The 18,628-nt window shown below is 40.8% G+C and overlaps 1 long non-coding RNA gene across 1 annotated transcript; it reads left to right on the top strand.

The window, feature by feature from the left end:
* Window positions 1-7,113: 7,113 nt before the first annotated feature.
* Window positions 7,114-10,278, top strand: LOC123509060. The gene is made up of 3 exons (XR_006676105.1): window positions 7,114-7,274; window positions 9,061-9,188; window positions 10,218-10,278. It is a non-coding gene; the product is annotated as an uncharacterized LOC123509060 (long non-coding RNA).
* The last annotated feature ends 8,350 nt before the right edge of the window (window positions 10,279-18,628 follow it).

Genomic DNA, 18,628 nt, shown 5'->3' with positions numbered 1-18,628 from the left:
CACACACACACACACACACACACACACACACACACACGAAGGTTGGTGAGTTGTGTATCATTCCTTTGAGATGACGCCAAAATACCGAAAAATGGCGGATCAAACCCGTTGCGTAACTTTGTGTCATATTTTGACACGCAACGGTGAAGCACTATCCTGTCAACACTGCTACGCAACGGTGATCCGATACGTGGAAATGCAACAAGTGTGTACACGCCTTAATTAAAACACAAACAATATTCATACACAGTGTTACACCGCAACCCCGACCGCAGCCCTCCACCGCTCCTCTGGTCCCGCGGCACGCAGGGTGGCCAGCCAGACAGCCGAGGTGACTCTGGGCGGCGGACTAACCTTCCTTCAAGACGTGTTTGTGTCCGTGGTGGAGGAATGAACTGATGGTGGGAGTGGTGGTAGTGGAGGACAGGATTCAGAGTGAGTGAGTGAGTGAGTGAGTGAATAAGTGAGTGAGAAAGAGGACAGGAAAGAATAGAAGAAAGAGGAAAAATAAGAATATCTTATCAGAGCACAACATTTTCTCTCTCTCCCCCACCCCAGGTCTCGTGTCTGGTGATGAAATGGACGTCTGGTCAGTGGTGGTGGTGGTGGTCAGTTGCCAAATGAAAATATTCTACGTCACCAGCTCCACCTTGAAAAGTCGCTCCAGTTTGGTCATTACCACAGACTGATGGAAAGTTTCAAGTTAATTTGGGCAGCATGACGTTATGAGGATAATTAATATAATGATGTAAGAGCTGGAGAACCACTGATGAGAGAAGAGAGGCGAGAACTGAAGTGACAGGAAGCAGCACTTCCGGCTTGCGTCACGTGAGCGTATTGCGCGCTGGTTGGGCACGTGGTAAGAACCCAGTGAGCATGGCGGGAACTTAGTGAGCGTGGCGGGAGCCTGATCACATGCGTGTTATGACCGTAGTTAAACCCGATTGGACACAGTGATATCGTAGCGATATCAAGGGACGTACGCAGTAAAGGCTTGGTAGATACGTAGCAGTGGAGGGATTTCGCAATTCCATCACGTCTCCACTACGTCCTCAAAAATTTTATGAACGTGTTGAGAACCTGCTGCGCGTAGTAAGGACCGCCTCTGGTGTGATGGGGCCTTGACACGGAGAGTTTATCCCTGTCAGTGACGCACACCAAACTTGTCTCGGGAGCCTCGCTCGTCTCCTCTCCACCTCCCCCTCCCCCGCTGTTCCCCACACTCTCATCACTCGCCTTTTAAATCTCATTGATGTTTACTTGATTGATTGATAAGTTTATTGTTATAGCAGTGTATACACCATCGAACTGTTGTCAATTTATGTATGAATGAACCTAACAAATTACCAGCTTATGTATCTATCTATCTACACACAAGCATGTAGATATCTCCACCAGCACCGCCTTCAATCGACGGGTGTTACCTGTGTGTGACAAGATGGATGCAACAAAGAGTCACACTGCAAAAGTTTTCAGTCAATTAGATGTTAACAAGGCAATGGGACCAGAAGAATGTTAAAATAATGAATGTCAAGAGCAGTTGCTAGATCCATTTTTAGATTTAACAAGAACATTTATCAACACGGGACAGGTGCACCCACCAGTACAATGGAAAAGGGCAAATGTATGTAGTACCAATTTACAAAAGTGGATGTCGCATGGAACCATTGAATTATAGAGCTGTTTCTTTGACCACCATTATGTGTAACATATGTGAACAAGTGATCAAAAGCAAGTGGTGTGACTTCCTGGAAAACAAACAAATACTAAGTGAGAAACAGTTTGGCTTTACAAAAGGGAAATGGTGTGTATCAAATTTGCTATGTTTCTACTCGAGTGGTGGATATTTGACAAGAGAGGGATGGATGGGTTGATTGTGTATACCTACACTTCAAAAAAGCATTTGATAAAGTACCACAAACCAGATTGATGTGGAAGTGAAGAAGTATCGGAGGAATGAGCGCAAATCTGACGGAGTGGATGAGAAATGATTTGACAGGTAGAGAAATGAGGACGGTGGGAGTGAAGGGAGTGAAGTCAGAGTGGAGGAAGGTAACCAGTGGAGTTCCCCAAGGTTCAGTGCTTGGTCCTGATCAATTATTATATAAATGACATGCCAGAGGGAGTGAGAAGCTATTGTAGTATAGGAATATGTTTGCAGATGAGGCAAAGATGAGGAGGACAGTGAGGAATATGCATCACTGTAATATACTGCACAAGGACTTGGACAAAATATAGGAATGGAGCAGGACGTGGCAAATGGAATTCAATACCAACAAAACCTGTGGAATGAGAATGGCTACAACTAAATATACACCCTATAAAGACTGGGGGGGGGGGAAGACTGTACGTAATTGAAGTCAGTGAAGAAAAGACTTGGGAGTGACTGTACAGAGTAATTAATCTGTCTCCAGAAAAGCACATTAATCGAATAATATTTTGCAAAACGTACAGCATGCTCCAAAGTATAGGATGGGCATTTAATTAGGTGGACGGGAACATGATTAAAAAGATATTGACCAGCCTGATTAGGCCACAGTTGGAATATGCATCAGTAATTTGGTGAGCATACATGAAGAAACCAACATGTCAATCAAGTGGAAAGAGTGCAGAGGTTAGCAACAAGAATGATAGGAGGTACCGTATGAGGAGAGGTTAAATAGGCTGGAATGAAGCATGTTGGAAGAAAGAAGAGTCACAGGGGATATGATAACAATGTTCAAAATAGTACATGGAGTGGACATATTGGATAGGGAGAACCTGATCACGATGGCATCCACTAATTATCTAAGAGGACACCCAAACAAAATACTGAAGGACTCCTGCACGAGCCACATCAACAAGTATGTATGTATGTATGTATGTATGTATAGCTTCCCGTATCGGAGCATTGATGCATGGAACAAACTGAGCGTGGATGTGGTGTGTGCGGCGACTGTCACTCAAATGAACCACAAATTGGACCAGTGTGGACAAACAGACAGGACATACACACCTACGGCTTGGACACACACACACACACACACACACATTATCATTATACAAGTGTTTTCCTTTACAAATTAATTGATGGTGCGAGTTGGTGCCATTAAAATATAGATGTTAATGGAGTAATCTTTTAATGGCTTCACTGTATATATGGACAGGGATGTTGATTATTATTATTATTATTATTATTATTGTTGTTGTTATTGCTGTTTGTTTGGGTTAATATATATACAATGGTTTATTTGTGTGTGAGAGAGAGAGAGAGAGAGAGAGAGAGAGAGAGAGAGAGAGAGAGAGAACATGTACTTACAATGGTGACGCTGCGCCCTGACACACACATAGGCCTACTGGCGCTGACACACAGGTCTATGTGAGTAATCCTCGGTGTCACATCACTCCCCTCCCCCCCCCCAACACACAGAGACACTTATATAGGCCTACCCCAGGGTGCCACTTTTCTGATAGGCTTAACCCAGGGTGCCACTTTTCTGATAGGCCTACCCCAGGGTGCCATTTTTCTGATAGGCCTACTCCAGGGTGCCACTTTTCTGATAGGTCTACCCCAGGGTGCCACTTTTCTGATAGGCCTACCCCAGGGTGCCATTTTTCTGATAGGCCTACTCCAGGGTGCCACTTTTCTGATAGGCCTACCCCAGGGTGCCACTTTTCTTTACTTGAGCGACGTTTTGTCACTTTGCACAATTGTGGCGGCTTGGTTAGGCGGGAAAGTGAGCGTGGTGTGTCCTGTGTCATGTGTCGTGTGTCATGTGTCTGGCGCGGCGTGTCATGTGTCGTGTCAACACTGCAACACTCTCACAACACTGTGTTACTACACACATTCCAGCAAAGTGCCTTAAATCCACGCTAGAGTGTCGGGGCGCGGCACAGCATGCCCCACCACTGCACACACCCACACAAACTAAAGGGGCGCGGGGCGCGGGGCGGGACGGGCACCGTGTCGTTCCTTTAGGCTTCATAATATATCAAAAATTAAACCACACCAGCGAGACAAGTAACAAAAACAAAACGACAAATTAAGAGGTGTGAGAATCACTAATTACACACACAAACAAACAATGGCGTCCTTGGAAAACAAAAATAATATTAATGATAATATTTGAAGAGTGAGCGGCGCGGCGCTTTGTCGCCCGCTTGGCGCCAACACAGATTTCAAAATTATATTCATTCATTTGCGTCAAAATACTCGTTCACAAACAACACTGTAGTGGTGTCATCAGCTCAATAAACCTTATAAAACAAATCTTTATAATACATTACATAAATATTACAACAAATATTTGTAATACATTACATAAATATTACAACAAATGTTTGTAATACATTACATAAATATTACAACAAATGTTTGTAATACATTACACAAATCTTAGCAACAGTAGGCTAGCAATTCATTTTATTTCATTTCTTCTTGATCTGTTTCACTATTTTTTATAATTTTACAGCCTAACAAGATCATTAATTATTTCCTCCAGTGCTGGGAACCTTCCTTTACCTGAGACACGCCCATCACGCCCACGCCCACCCACGCCCATCATAGCCTACCCACTACCTCCCATACGCCCGCCATTACTCACTATAGGACGCCCACAAGCACGCCAACACCTCCACACCCACCCACGAGGTAGTGGCTAGGTTATGATGGGCATGTGTGAAGGTGTGGGCATGTTGGTGAGGTGGTGGGCGAAGGGGAGATGCTCTTAACTTCACCAGTACCATGACGCGTTTTTCATATTCCTTGTGGTGACTATTTGGTGATTTTATACATCTTCACAAACTCATGTTGGGGATTAAAATAGTGAAGACTGTGGCCATTAATCTTCTGACCTCCATACACCCTTGCTAATGTCAATAAAATAGTCTAATGGTGCACAAAACTCAAGGTAAAAATGTCTCCCAGTACTGAAGGGGTTAAAATAGAGAAGACTGTGGCCATTAATCTTCTACCCTCCACAGACCCTTGGTAATATCATTAAAATGGTTCAATGGTACACAAATCTCAAGGTAAAAATGTGTCCCAGTACTGAAGGGGTTAAAATACGGAAGACTGTTGCCATTAAAATTCTGCCCTCCACAGACCCTTGCTAATGTCAATAAAATGGTCTAATGGTACACAAAACTCAAGGTAAAAATTCTTCCCAGTACTCTAAGGGTTAAAATAGTGAAGACTGTGGTCATTAATATTCTGCCCTCCACAGACCCTTGGTAATGTCAATAAATGGTCCAATGGTACACAAATCTCAAGGTAAAAATGTGTCCCAATATTGAAGGGGTTAAAATAGGGAAGACGTGGCCATTAATCTTCTGCCCTCCACAGATCTTTTCTAATGTCAATAAATGGTCTAATGGCACACAAATCTCAAGGTAAAAGCGAGTCCCAGTACTGAAGGGATTAATGGTGTTTTCATCAGCGCTAAAACTCATATGAAAGGGCTTTTAATTCATTCCAGTGAAATATTTGGCTGTTACTTCGTGTGTGTGTGTGTGTGTGTGTGTGTGTGTTTCACTGTTTGATCTGCTGCAGTCTCTGACGAGACAGCCAGACGTTACCCTATGGAACGAGCTCAGAGCTCATTATTTCCGATCTTCGGAAATAATTGTTTAATTAATTGTTTAACAATTACTTATTAATTCACAAAAATTCATAAAAATAATTCATAATTCATAAAAACAATTCACATCTTGTTTAATGTTAATAAATAAATCCTACAATGCCAACTGAAATAAGTATTCTTTCTCTTTGGTACAATAAGACTATAACAATATATATTCCTTTCACATAAATTACACAAATTCCCATAGACCTCTGTAACACTGGACTCCAGTGTTACAGAGGTCCATGGTACAGGGTATATCCTGCATGCCAATTTAAAATACACAATCTTCTCTTTGGTGCAATTAATAAGACTATGAAAATCTATATTCTGTGGTATGAATAAATATACTGTATCCTACATGCCAAAAAAAATACATTTTCTTCTCTTTGGGCATTGTTGCAATAAACAAAACTACAAATATAAAATTTATACTCCTGTCACAAAGGTAACACAACACAACTTTCCTCTCTGGCAGAGTCTGGCTCTCCCCATCTCTTTCCTTATATGGCATACCAACAGTGATACTAAATTGTAAACATTATTTTTCCTTGAAACCGCTTAGGAATAGTTTTCTGATATTTGAACATTGATCATTATCTGCACTGGCTTTCATTTTACTGTGGAGTCTAAGCATACTATTTGGTGGATCTATGACTGCAGCCTGATGTTGAACTTTCTTCTGGAAAGCTGTCTTTGCTGTAATTAGACCAAGTACGCTTTCATTCTTAAGTGATGCTCGATGGTCATTCTTAATCAGTTTCAGCTGACTAAACAATCTTTCTACAGCTGCATTTGAGTAAGGGAGTGAGAACAATAGTGAAACCATCCTGCTGAGCTGTGGATTTTGTATATTCCTGCTATATTTTTAGCTTCAAAAACTGACTGCCAAAACACACTGTGATCTAAACTTTTTGACACACTAGAACTCAGATATATAGTTGTCTGTCTCCATTCAAGGTTTGTTTGCTGTAGGTCAACAACATCCTTCAAGTATGGCAACCTTTCAAAAATAGGGGCCAGTGAAGGAAGAGTTAGATTTTAGGCTACTTCAGGAGATAGGCAAGATAAAAAAATCAAAATCTCCAATGTTATCAAATCTAGAGAGGATCTGCTCTACACATTCTCTTAGAAAATCTCTGCAGTGGGAATAAAACGATCTTACATCAGGATGATCATATCCAAGTTCTCTGGCTTTGCTCTGTACAATATTAGTTGCTGCTAGAAAATTTATATATTTTAATGAAATAAGCCAATTTCCTTAGAATTTCCTTAGATTTAGTAATTTCCTTAACATGATCCTTGTGACATAAAAATTTCCTAAAATAAGGATATTTCCTTGAAAGTGGAAGCACTGTTTGCTATATGAAAACAGTGAAATTGAAAATACCAAAAGACATATTGTTAGAATTTTGGAGAAAAGACAAAACAGAAAAGAAATATGCAAAACTAAAAAAAAAAAAAAAAAAAAAAAAAACAGACAGTGAATATAACAACAGTAAAATTAATAAACAGCAATATAAAAAACCCGGAGCGACAGGAAAACACATCAGGAAGTGCCGTTCCAAAAGGCATTACTTCCGACACCAACCAGAACCAGCCAGAACACCCGTCATTGCTAGCTTGGAGTGTTGACAACTTGACATTGACAGCTTTTGAACATTTGTGGAGCAGGTGAGTTATTCCCAAGTGTGTGAGTGTACATGGTTATTAGGTGAAGTATGTAGAGTAGTGAGACGTGCCAATTAAGGTGAAAAAAAAGTCTGGTAAACTGAAAATAAGTGCGTCATTTGTGGTGGTCATTCCTGCGGTATAACATAACATAACATAAATAATAGGATAACAAAGGGCCACCAGGGCCCATCTAGGTTATCCTGTATCAGTCGCACAGCGACCTCGTCATCAGTACTTAAAGATACACTTACAAGTACACAATACATTATATACTAATTCTAAATATTTGGCCCATTAACAGGGCTAAGTCCTGCAGCGAAATCCTCTACAATTTGTGGTCCCCATACATGGGGATCATGTCTTATTTAACTATAGTAAATTTCTTATAAAAACTATCATGCAGTGCTATACATAATTATAAATCTAATGAATTTAAGTGCTTATCTAATCTGTTTTTAAACATTGTCAAACTAGTGCTATTTACAACCGTCTCTGGCAATGCATTCCAGAAGTCTATCACTCTATGACTAAAGAAATATTTTCTTATATCTAACCTGCAGCCTTGCTTTCTAATCTTCCTGCCATGATTTCTAGTCCTATTTCCCTCCTCCTGCAGTGTTTCACCACAATCAGCTACGTGTTTTTTTTTTACCCACCTCAAGAGATAGAACTCCTGATTACGAGTAATTTGAACCCCATATATACTAGATGCAACCTTTTTGAATGGCGACACATTTTTTTTTTTCTTTATTTAAGCGTGTTTTGGTATTTTGGTGATCAGCCGTGACAATAGCCTCGCCTCCCGCATCAAACCCTGCCGCACACTGATGGTGTGCGGCGGCTCGGCGGGCTCCGTGACATACCATTGTCTGAGCATGGGCTTAATTGTTTACGCTGATTGAATCTGTTCTTTGATAGGTTAGGTTAGGTTAGGGCCAATGAAAAAAAAAAAAAAGCATAATTATTTCCACCAATCACGACGGCCCCTGAGATTAGGTTTAGTTGGGTTAGGTTAGGTTAAGTTTAGTTAGGTTAGGTTCGGTTGTATTAGGTTTGGTTAGATTAGGTTTAGTTAGGTTAGATTAGGTTAGGTTGGGTTAGGTTAGGTTCTTTTCTGGAGGAAACTAATTTTTTCAGGTAGATTTCGGCTTGTTTTTAATTCATTTACCAGTTGTTTTTTTATGGAAATCATAATATGTTTCGGGGCTGTAAAAAAAAATTGGTTGATTTGTGTCAAAAACAAGTGGTATTTTAATTAAAAGCAAGCCAAAATCTACCAGAAAAAAATAGTTTCGTTCAGAAAGTGCAAGGTGGTGAAACTCTGTAGGTTTACCATTCCTGCCCTCCTACGCCTTGTTGTGCCCCCATATTGCCTCCATAGATAGCTTATGCACCCATACAACTTCCATATCCGTAATAGTGTGATAGTTGAAGTGGTTACTGAGATATGGTGGTGTTATTGTGTTAGGCAGTGTCCGCCATCCTGCCTGCCACATCGGCCATTTCTGTGTTAACTATTTTCAGTTTTTCTCATTTACTACGCCCCCATATTGCCTCTGTAGGTAGTTTGTGCACTCCCATATGCTTGATAGTTTGATAGTTGAAGCAATTACTGAGATATGTTGGTGTTATTGTGTGTTAGGCAGTGTGCATCACCCTGCTTCAGTGCCTCCCACATAGACCCTTTTCTGTGTTGGCCTTTAGTCAGTTTTTCTCCTTTCCTACGCCTTGTCACGCCTCATTTATACTATTACTACCACTACTATAACAACTATCACTATTCCAGAGGTGCACCATGGCTTGCCACAATGTCACAACTGGTCCTTGGAGAGCCGCTGGTGGTGACAGGCTGCCTGTGTCCTCTCTGCGGCAAAACTCCACAAATACTCCACTCACCAAGTTCCAGAGGGAGAGGTGAGTGTGTGTGGGTGTGGGAGAGGTGTCTGCAGGTGTGCTGTGAGTGTGGTGGGTGTGTAAGTGTATTTTTTGTAAGTTTTTGTAATGTCAGCTATAGCTATGTAGGTATATTGTTTATTTTTTTTTGGTGTGGGTTGGCTAGGGTAGACTTATTGTAGGTGTTTTCCAGGTGTGATTTGAGGGTTGTTTTGGGTGTGTGTGTGTGTGTTTTGTTGTGTGATGCAATATTTTAAGGTAATTTTTGGTGCTTTTTGTTTAGGTAATGTTTGTCTTGTTTCCTCTATATCTCCCTCCACAGGTTACCCCCAGGCTTTTCCTTCCATAGACTATTTCCTCCATGTTTCCTCCACCTTCCCTCCAATTTTGACTCTCCTATCTCACTTCTATCATAGTCAAAATAGTACTTTTCTAAATCTCACTTCAAAACCTGACAATTTTTCAAATTTTTCCCTCCACTATCTGCTTTTCTTTCCTCCATATCTCCCTCCACACACCAAGCTGTATACTGTGCTGGTGTGTGCGGTGTGGGAAAGGTTTCCGCAGGTGTGGTGTGTATGTGGTGCGTGCGTGTGTGTGTAAGTGTTTTTTTTGTTGTGTAAACTATATATTTTTTTGGTGTGTGTTTTTTACGTTTTCCAGTGTTTGCAAAGAGTTGTTTATGATTTGCTGGTGTGTGCAGGTGTGGGAATGGTGTGTGCTGGTGTAGTGTGTGTTTGGTGAGTGTGGGATGTGTGATAGCATGTTTTTTCTTACAATTTTGTCTCATGAACATCAATTTTTTTCACTTGTTTTGGCCAGAAAATATTTGTCTTTTTAAAATCCTTCTATTACCACCACCATCACCCCCACCACCACCACTACCACTGTCCAACCACCACCACCACTGTCCAACCACACCACAACCACCACAAACAACCAACATTACCACATCAGATGCTCACAAAACCACACCATTTCACTACCACCACTAGTACTAGTATAACCACCACCACTACTACTACCACCACCACCTCCTCCTCCCAACAGGATCACCAGACACCACCGGCCGTACTAAAGGAAGTTGCTCTATGTAGGGATGGAACATGGCATCTGCACCAGCTGGGACACACTTAGCCAACTGTGAGTATTGAAGGCTGTTTTAGGGTGTTTGAAAACTTTGAGGGTGTTTAAGGCTACTTTAGGATGTTTTAAGGCTGTCTCAGGGTATTTTTAGGCTGTTTTAGATTGTTTAAGGCTATTTTAGGGTGTTTTAAGAATTTTAGGATGTTTAAGGGAGTTTTATGCTATTTTAAGGGTGTTTAAGGCTGTTTTAGTGTTTTTTAAGGCTATTTTAAGGTTATTTAAGGGTGTTTAAGACTGTTTCAAGTATTTTAGGCTATTTTAGGGTGTTTTAATGGTGTTTCAAGATATTTTAAAATTTTGGCTCCTGAAGTGATGAAGTGTATGCCCACGCCATCGCTCCATCAGTGCTTCATCTACTCGCTTTGTGTGTTTTTTATGATTCAGTAACAAAGTGACTAAGGGCCGTACCAAGAGTCGCGAAGGCCAAGGCACGGACCTTCCCTTCGACCAGCAAGGCAAAGCCTTCGCCCTTACCTTCAATCCATACCAAGAGTCGCCGTGGAAGGTAGGGCCGCGAGAGGTCTGCCGCTAGCATGAGTTGGTAACAGTTGTTTCAGTGTTGGTATAACTGTAATCCGGATTTGAGCTCCACGAACAACAACAAAACCACAGTGCGCGCTACAAGAATGGAGGGAAGAAGCTGTGACCGGGCCAAACCACTCACGCACGAAGAGAGAATAATGATTCTCAATCTTGTAAAAGAGAATAAAGACTTGCAAGACCGCTCAACAAACCCAGCTAGCCTTCACAAGAAAAAAAATTAGCTTGGGAGGCGATCACCAAGTCATTTAATGCCATTAACATTTTTTTTTATATTAAGATATTTATAGCTAAATAAAAATTCAAGATTTTAGCATCAGCTGGTGCTTAGAGAGAAAATGACAATGTGAAAAAGAGGCAGGCTCAGGTAGTGAGTAACAAGCCCACATGTGATCAGAGTTATTGAATATCTGTGTTCTCAAGCATTCCTTATTGAAACCTGGCTTGCCACACACTTAAATAATTTTTCTTCTTTCCAAGTTTTGTATATGTATAGCAGTTCTGAATGTTTATTGTTGTTGCTCAATTTCACTATGTGTTTATAACTTTACAGACTGCAGTGTTTTCATAATTTCCAGAATTCTTAACTTTCTTTTTTTTCTGTATCCTTCCATTATCCCTAAAGTGGTAATTTATCATGTGTTCAGAAATCACTGTCTTACAAAATCTATATCAAGAAACAGTGGTAATTCATTACAAGAGTTGAGAAATTTGTATTCTTTGGGATCTGCTAGACCACAATTTGTATGCATATCATTAAAAATTCCATAGTTAACACATTAGTATAGTCAATCATGAATTACATTAATCATGGCCTGAAATGGTTTGGATACAGGACTATACATCTTGAGAATTACCTACAATACTGTCAGTATACCTAGACTTAAATCCTTGCACATCACACCCAACTCAGTGAAAAGTTATCTGTTGACTTAGCTTTAACATTATTGCACTCAATGCTTATGTCACTCACTCTGAATTTATGGCCTCCGCACACTGAAACACTAAGGTCTCTCTCTCTCTCTCTCTCTCTCTCTCTCTCTCTCTCTCTCTCTCTCTCTCTCTCTCTCTCTCTCTCTCTCTCTCTCTCTCTCTCTGATAAGTTTCGGTAGCTGTGGTGGCGAGTGGACGTGTTGTGTGTGCGCTCCGTTTTGGCTGTGGTTTTATAGTTAGCGAGTGGTGTTTGTGCTTGGTGTCTGTGTGTGGTGCTTTTGAGTGTTAGTGAAGTGAAAGTGTGTACTGCAAGTGTTAGATTAGAGTGAAATAGTGGTTAGAATCAGTGTTTGTGAGTTAAAAGTATTTTTGTAGAGCGAGGAGACTAGGCTTGTAACCGTCAAGTTGACCTTGAAAGAGGATTAGTTGACCTCACTTAGGCCCCCCCACCACCGCGGTTCCCCCACCCTGCTGTCACCTAGTATTTTTATTTGTTCGTGAGTTAACATATTGTAAATTAGTATGGCGGTAGCTACTGAGGTATATCAGAGTGTGATTGAGTGCGTGAAAGAGAGTGTTGAGGTGGGATTGGGAGAATTTGTTGTGTGTGAGATGTGTGGGCACGACAGGAAGGTCGTTGACTTTTCTGAGTGTATGGTGTGTAGGCTCAAGAGCGAGAATTTAGTTCTTTCTCTTGAGCACCGAGAATTGCGAGAGGAAATCAGAAAGCTAAGTGAGGGGAAAAGTGCGAACGAAGTTCTCATCTTTGAATTGAAGGAGGAGGTTAAGAGGCTTGGGGAGGCAGTGGAAAAATTAGGCAGGAGATCAGTGTTAGGCCGAAGGTTGGACCTTCTGAGGGCGACAGGGTGGCTTGGCCCTCTGTCGGGAAGAGCAGAGTGGGGAAGAGGGAGCAGGCGTGCCAGACTGGGAAAGATAGTAGTCAGGATAGGCAGAGATGGCAGGTTGCGAGGGGAAGGAAAGCGGAGATAGTTAGGGAGGATAGGACTAAACCTGTTGAGTGTGAAAATAGGTTCGGTTTGTTGGAGGGGGAGGGGGAGAGTGAGAGTGGAGTGAATGAAGTGGTTGTGGTGAGTGAAAGGAGAAAGAAGGGGGTAGAGGAGAGGAGGAGGATGGTTGTGCCTAGCACACCTCAGGTGTGTGTGGTGGGTGACTCTCAGGTTAGGTATTTAGATAGCACTTTCTGTGGGAAAGACAGGGATAGGAGGACGAACGTGTGTATGCCTGGTGCAGGTGTGAAGGCAGTGAGTGAGGAGGTGCAGAAGAGGGTTGGGGGGATGGAGAGGGAGGGTGTAGTAGTTTTGCACGTAGGTGGGAACGATGTCAGAGCAGGTGGGTCGGAGGAGTTAGTGGCAAGATTTCGGGAAATGTTAGGCAAGATAAGGGAGAGTGGTAGGAGGTGTGTAGTGTCAGGAATCTTGCCTCGTGTGTATGTTAGCAGGAATGGTTGTCTAGAACCATTGGTGTGAATGATCGGGTAAAAGGGATGTGTAAGGATGTGGGTGTCAGCTTTGTGGATGTATGGGATAGGTTCTATGGGCGAAGGGATTTGTATGCTAGGGATGGTGTGCATCTGAGTAGGAAGGGTGTGGATGTGCTGAGTGGATGTCTGGAGGGGAGTTGGGATGGAGTGTAGGGGGTGAGGTAGCAAATGCATTCCAGAAGAAAGATGCTAGACATAAATTAGATAGGATAAACAGAGATAGTGAAAAGATTAGGAAAGATTTCCAGGTGCAAATAGGAGAGAATAAGATTAGGATTCCAAATAAGGAGACAGCATCTAGGAAGGTAGCAGGACTTAAATGTTTTTATGTAAATGCCAGGAGTCTTAGGAACAAGAAGGACGAGTTATCTAGTTATATAGTTGAGGAGGGCCTAGATGTTGTATGTGTCACAGAGGCATGGGTAAATGAGGAAAAGTTTAGGAAAATAGGAAAGAATATGAAGTAGATGGATACATTATGTATTTACACCAGAGAATTGGTAGGATAGGCGGAGGAGTAGTTATTTATGTAAAAAAATCCTTCATTTCCAGTCAGGTTAATGGTATTAAGGTAGATAACAGAGTAGAGTCCTTATGGCTGGATGTTAGAGTAAACAAAAGTAAGGTTATTAGAGTAGGAGCTTTTATAGGCCACCTAACCAGTCAGCAGATGTAGACAACCTTATGGTAGATGAGATAAATAGGGGTGTACTAGTCAGACAATTATCTTAGGGATTTTAATCTTAAGTCAGTAAACTGGGAGAGGATGGTAGGAGATGCTAGTGAAAATAAGTTTATGGAAAGTTTTCAGGATAACTATTTAGTGCAGATGGTAGATAAACCTACTAGGGGGAGGAAGGTTTTAGACATAGTACTAACAAATATTGAGCATTGTTTAAAGGAAGTTGAGGTAGGAGAGACTTTAGCAAACAGTGACCACCATATAATTAGATTTATCATTAATTCCAGTAGGGATAATATAGCGAATAAGACTAGAGTCCCAAACTATCAGAAAGGCAATTATGGTAGGTTACGTCAGTTATTAGGAGAGGTAAACTGGGAAGATAGTTTTGGAATTAAAACTGCACAGGAGATGTGGGATATTTTTAAGGTTGTAGTAAAGGGTATAGTGATGCAGTGTATCCCTTACAAAGATATAAGGCAGAGAAACAGGAAGCCATTATGGTGGACTCATGAGATAGGTAGCCAGATCAGAGAGAAGAAGAGGGCATATAGAGAGTTGCAGAAAAGTGGGAAGATGTAGATTTGATTAAGTACAGACAGGTCAGAGATGATTTGAGTAAGGTTATAAAAAAGTAAAAGACAGGCAGAGATAAAACTAGCTAGAGCTGGGAGTAAAGATCCCAAAAAATTATATAGTTATTACAAGGTCAGTGATAAAAGAAATAAGGATAGGATTGGACCACTCAGAAAAGATGGTGTAGTAGTGGATCAAAATGAAGACATAGTAGAATTATTGAATGAACAATTTTCTTCAGTATTTACTAGGGAAAGAATAGGAAATCCTGTTACAAACAGTGCGGCGAGTAGTTTAAGAGCTTTAGAAAATATTGATATAAAACCGGGAATTATTAGGAAATTTATTCTTGAACTAGACGATAGGAAAGCCAGTGGTCCTGATGAGCTACATGCCAGAGTACTTAGGAGGGTGTAGACAGTATTTCTGAAGCACTTAAGTTAATCTTTGAAAGATCACTTAGGTTTGCTGAGATACCTCAGGACTGGAAGTTAGCTAATGTTACTCCAATATTTAAAAAGGTAGGAAGGATGATGCGAATAATTATAGACCGATCAGTTTAACTAGTATAGTATGTAAGATACTAGAGAAAATCATTAAGGGTAGTATTTGGGAGCATTTAAATGAGAATAGATTAATTAGAGATACCCAACATGGCTTTAGATCAGGGAGGTCCTGTCTTACAAATTTGCTCGATATCTTAGAATATATTACCAAGGAGTTAGATGATGGAAATAGCATAGATGTTATATATCTAGATTTTAGCAAGGCGTTTGATAAGGTACCGCATAGGAGGCTAGTGTACAAATTGAGACTACATGGGATAGGGGTAGGTTAGTTGACTGGATTAGTGAATGGCTTTCTGATAGGAAACAGAGAGTAGTATTAAATGGGGCAATGTCTGAGTGGAAGGAAGTGGTTAGTGGGTACCCCAAGGATCAGTGCTAGGACCTCTTCTTTTCTTGGTGTACATTAACGATTTAGATTTAGGAATTAGTAGCAAAGTATCAAAGTTTGCAGATGATACTAAGATAGCATGTGCAGTACAGGGTGAAAAGGACAATTACAGAATACAACGAGACCTGGACAGGCTGATAGCATGGGCAGACAGGTGGCAGATGGAGTTTAATTCTGATAAGTGTCAGGTTATGCATTTAGGTAAAGACAACACAAACTTTAACTATGAGATGGAGGGATGTTGGCTAGAGGCAGTAGAGGAAGGAAAGGATTTAGGAGTAGTGATAGACAGGACTATGAAATTTTCAAAGCAATGTTTAGAAGCAAGAAATAGGGCAAATAGGATCCTGGGTTTTATAAATAGAAATGTTAGTTATAAAAGTAAGGAAGTGGTGCGTAGCTTATATAATTCCTATGTTAGGCCCCATTTAGAGTATTGCATACAGGCCTGGTCACCCCACTATAGGCAGGATATCAACATGTTAGAAGCAGTTCAGAGAAGAGCAACTAGGATGATACCAGCATTAAAGCGCCTGGAGTATAGAGATAGATTAAAGGAATTAAACATGTTTTCATTTGAGAGGAGATGTATAAGAGGGATATGATAGAGTTATTTAAAATGTTTTCAGATACAAACTACATAGATGTGAGATCTTTCTTTACCTTAGAGGAGGGAAATAGGACTAGAAATCATGGCAGGAAGATTAGAAAGCAAGGCTGCAGGTTAGATATAAGAAAATATTTCTTTAGTCATAGAGTGGTAGACTTCTGGAATGCATTGCCAGAGACGGTTGTAAATAGCACTAGTTTGACAATGTTTAAAAACAGATTAGATAAGCACTTAAATTCATTAGATTTATAATTATGTATAGCACTGCATGATAGTTTTTATAAGAAATTTACTATAGTTAAATAAGACATGATCCCCATGTATGGGGACCACAAATTGTAGAGGATTTCGCTGCAGGACTTAGCCCTGTTAATGGGCCAAATATTTAGAATTAGTATATAATGTATTGTGTACTTGTAAGTGTATCTTTAAGTACTGATGACGAGGTCGCTGTGCGACTGATACAGGATAACCTAGATGGGCCCTGGTGGCCCTCCTCTCTCTCTCTCTCTCTCTCTCTCTCTCTCTCTCTCTCTCTCTCTCTCTCTCTCTCTCTCTCTCAGATATTAATCCAGTTTTATTTATTTCAGATTGTGTTAAGAATATGAAGAAAGACAGACCAAGACAAGAAGAAGAAGAAGAAGAAGAAGAAGAAGAAGAAGAAGAAGAAGGAAGAGGTGGAAGAAGATGAGAAGAGGAGAAGAAGAAGAGAAGAGAAAAAAAGAAAAGGTAAAATAATAAATATTGTCATTTTATAAATTTTTTTGCTATTTCTCTCTCTCTCTCTCTCTCTCTCTCTCTCTCTCTCTCTCTCTCTCTCTCTCTCTCTCTCTCTCTCTCTCTCTCTCTCTCTCTCTCTCTCTCTCCTCCCTCCTCCTCCCTCCTCCTCCTCCTCCTCCTCCTCCTCCTCCTCCTCCTCCTCCTCCTCCTCCTCCTCCTCCTCCTCCTCCTCCTCCTCCTCCTCCTCCTCCTGTACTAATACTATTACTATTATTACTATCCCATTGTGACCTGTGTGACCTCTGATCTTTTGCCACAGGACTCCCTGGACTGCGACTTCACTGTGACCCGAGAGGAGGTGGCCACTCAAAGCTGAGGTCACACGGCTTCCTTCCTTATGCAGGTCAGTGGTGTGGTGTGTGGTGTGAAGTGTGGTTAGGTTAGGTTGGGCTGGATAAGATTTTGAGGACATTTTTGAGGCAGTTTGGCATGTTTGATGGGTATTTTAAAATAGTTTGGCATGTTTTAAGGGCATTTTAGACAGTTTGGCATGTTCTAAGGGCATTTTAGACAGTTTGGTATGTTTTGAGGACATTTTAGACAGTTTGGCATGTTTTGAGGGTATTGTAAGACAGTTTAGAGGCCATGTTAAGACAGTTTGGTATGTTTTGAGGACATTTTGTTACAATTTGGCAGGTTTTGAGGGCAATTTATAACAGTTTGGCTGGTTTTGAGGGTATATTAAGACAATTTGGGAGGTTTTAAGGAAATTGAAGATAGTTTGGCAGGTTTCAAGGCCATTTTAAGACAGTTTGGCAGATTTTGAGTGCAATTTAAGACAGTTTGGCAGGTTATGAGGATATATTAAGAGTTTGACATATTTGAGGGCATATTGAGACAGTTTGGCATGTTTTAAGGGCATTTTAAGACAGTTTTTTGGTTGAGTTGCGTTCAGTTCAGTTTACAACATAGTGAAGGTGACTCAATGTAAACAGTGCATCTCTCATTACAGGAAAGTCAAGCCAAGCCAAGACAAGCCACGCCACAACACAACACAAGCCTTCTACAACACCTACAGCCATCAGCAACACCCAGGGTACAAGACAACACCTAAGCCATGAAGAAGAGTTAGGATAGATTAGCAGTTTGTCATGTTTTTTTTTTTTTTCTTTTAAGGACATTTTAAGACAGTTTGGCATGTTTTTATGGTATTTTAAGATTATTTGGCATGTTTTTGATGGCATTTGAAGAAAGTTTGGCTGTGATAATACCATTTTATTGACATTAGGAAGGGTGTATGGAGGTGACAATATCAATGGGCACAGTTTTCACTATTTTAATCCCCACATGAGTTTGTGAAGCAAGTGTTGGATTCTCAGGACAAAGATGCAGTGTGCTTGTTAAGAGATTCACTCAGCGCTCACTCAATCATTCACTTACTGAGCTCAGAGGAATGAAGAATGTGCATTGTTGCTGCTTGTGTGTCAGTCAAAGGGCTATATTCACAAACAATTTACTCTCACCACGACTGCTTTCCAAGGCCACAGAGATGACTGGCAGGGTTTTCAAGAGTGTTTCTCCAGTTAATAATGTAGAAATGTAGTCACTCTGCCTCTAGAACCATAAAACACGATTAAAAACGCTTTATTCTCCACCATGACTATTTTCCAAGGCCAGAAATGATTGGCAGGGTTTTCAAGAATGTTTCTCCAGTTAATATTGTAAAAATCTTGTCATTCTGCCTTTAGAACTCTCTCTCTCTCTCTCTCTCTCTCTCTCTCTCTCTCTCTCTCTCT

Source organism: Portunus trituberculatus, chromosome 26, assembly GCF_017591435.1.
Source record: "Portunus trituberculatus isolate SZX2019 chromosome 26, ASM1759143v1, whole genome shotgun sequence".
Lineage (NCBI taxonomy): Eukaryota > Metazoa > Arthropoda > Malacostraca > Decapoda > Portunidae > Portunus > Portunus trituberculatus.
This window is presented reverse-complemented; position numbering and strand designations above follow the sequence as displayed.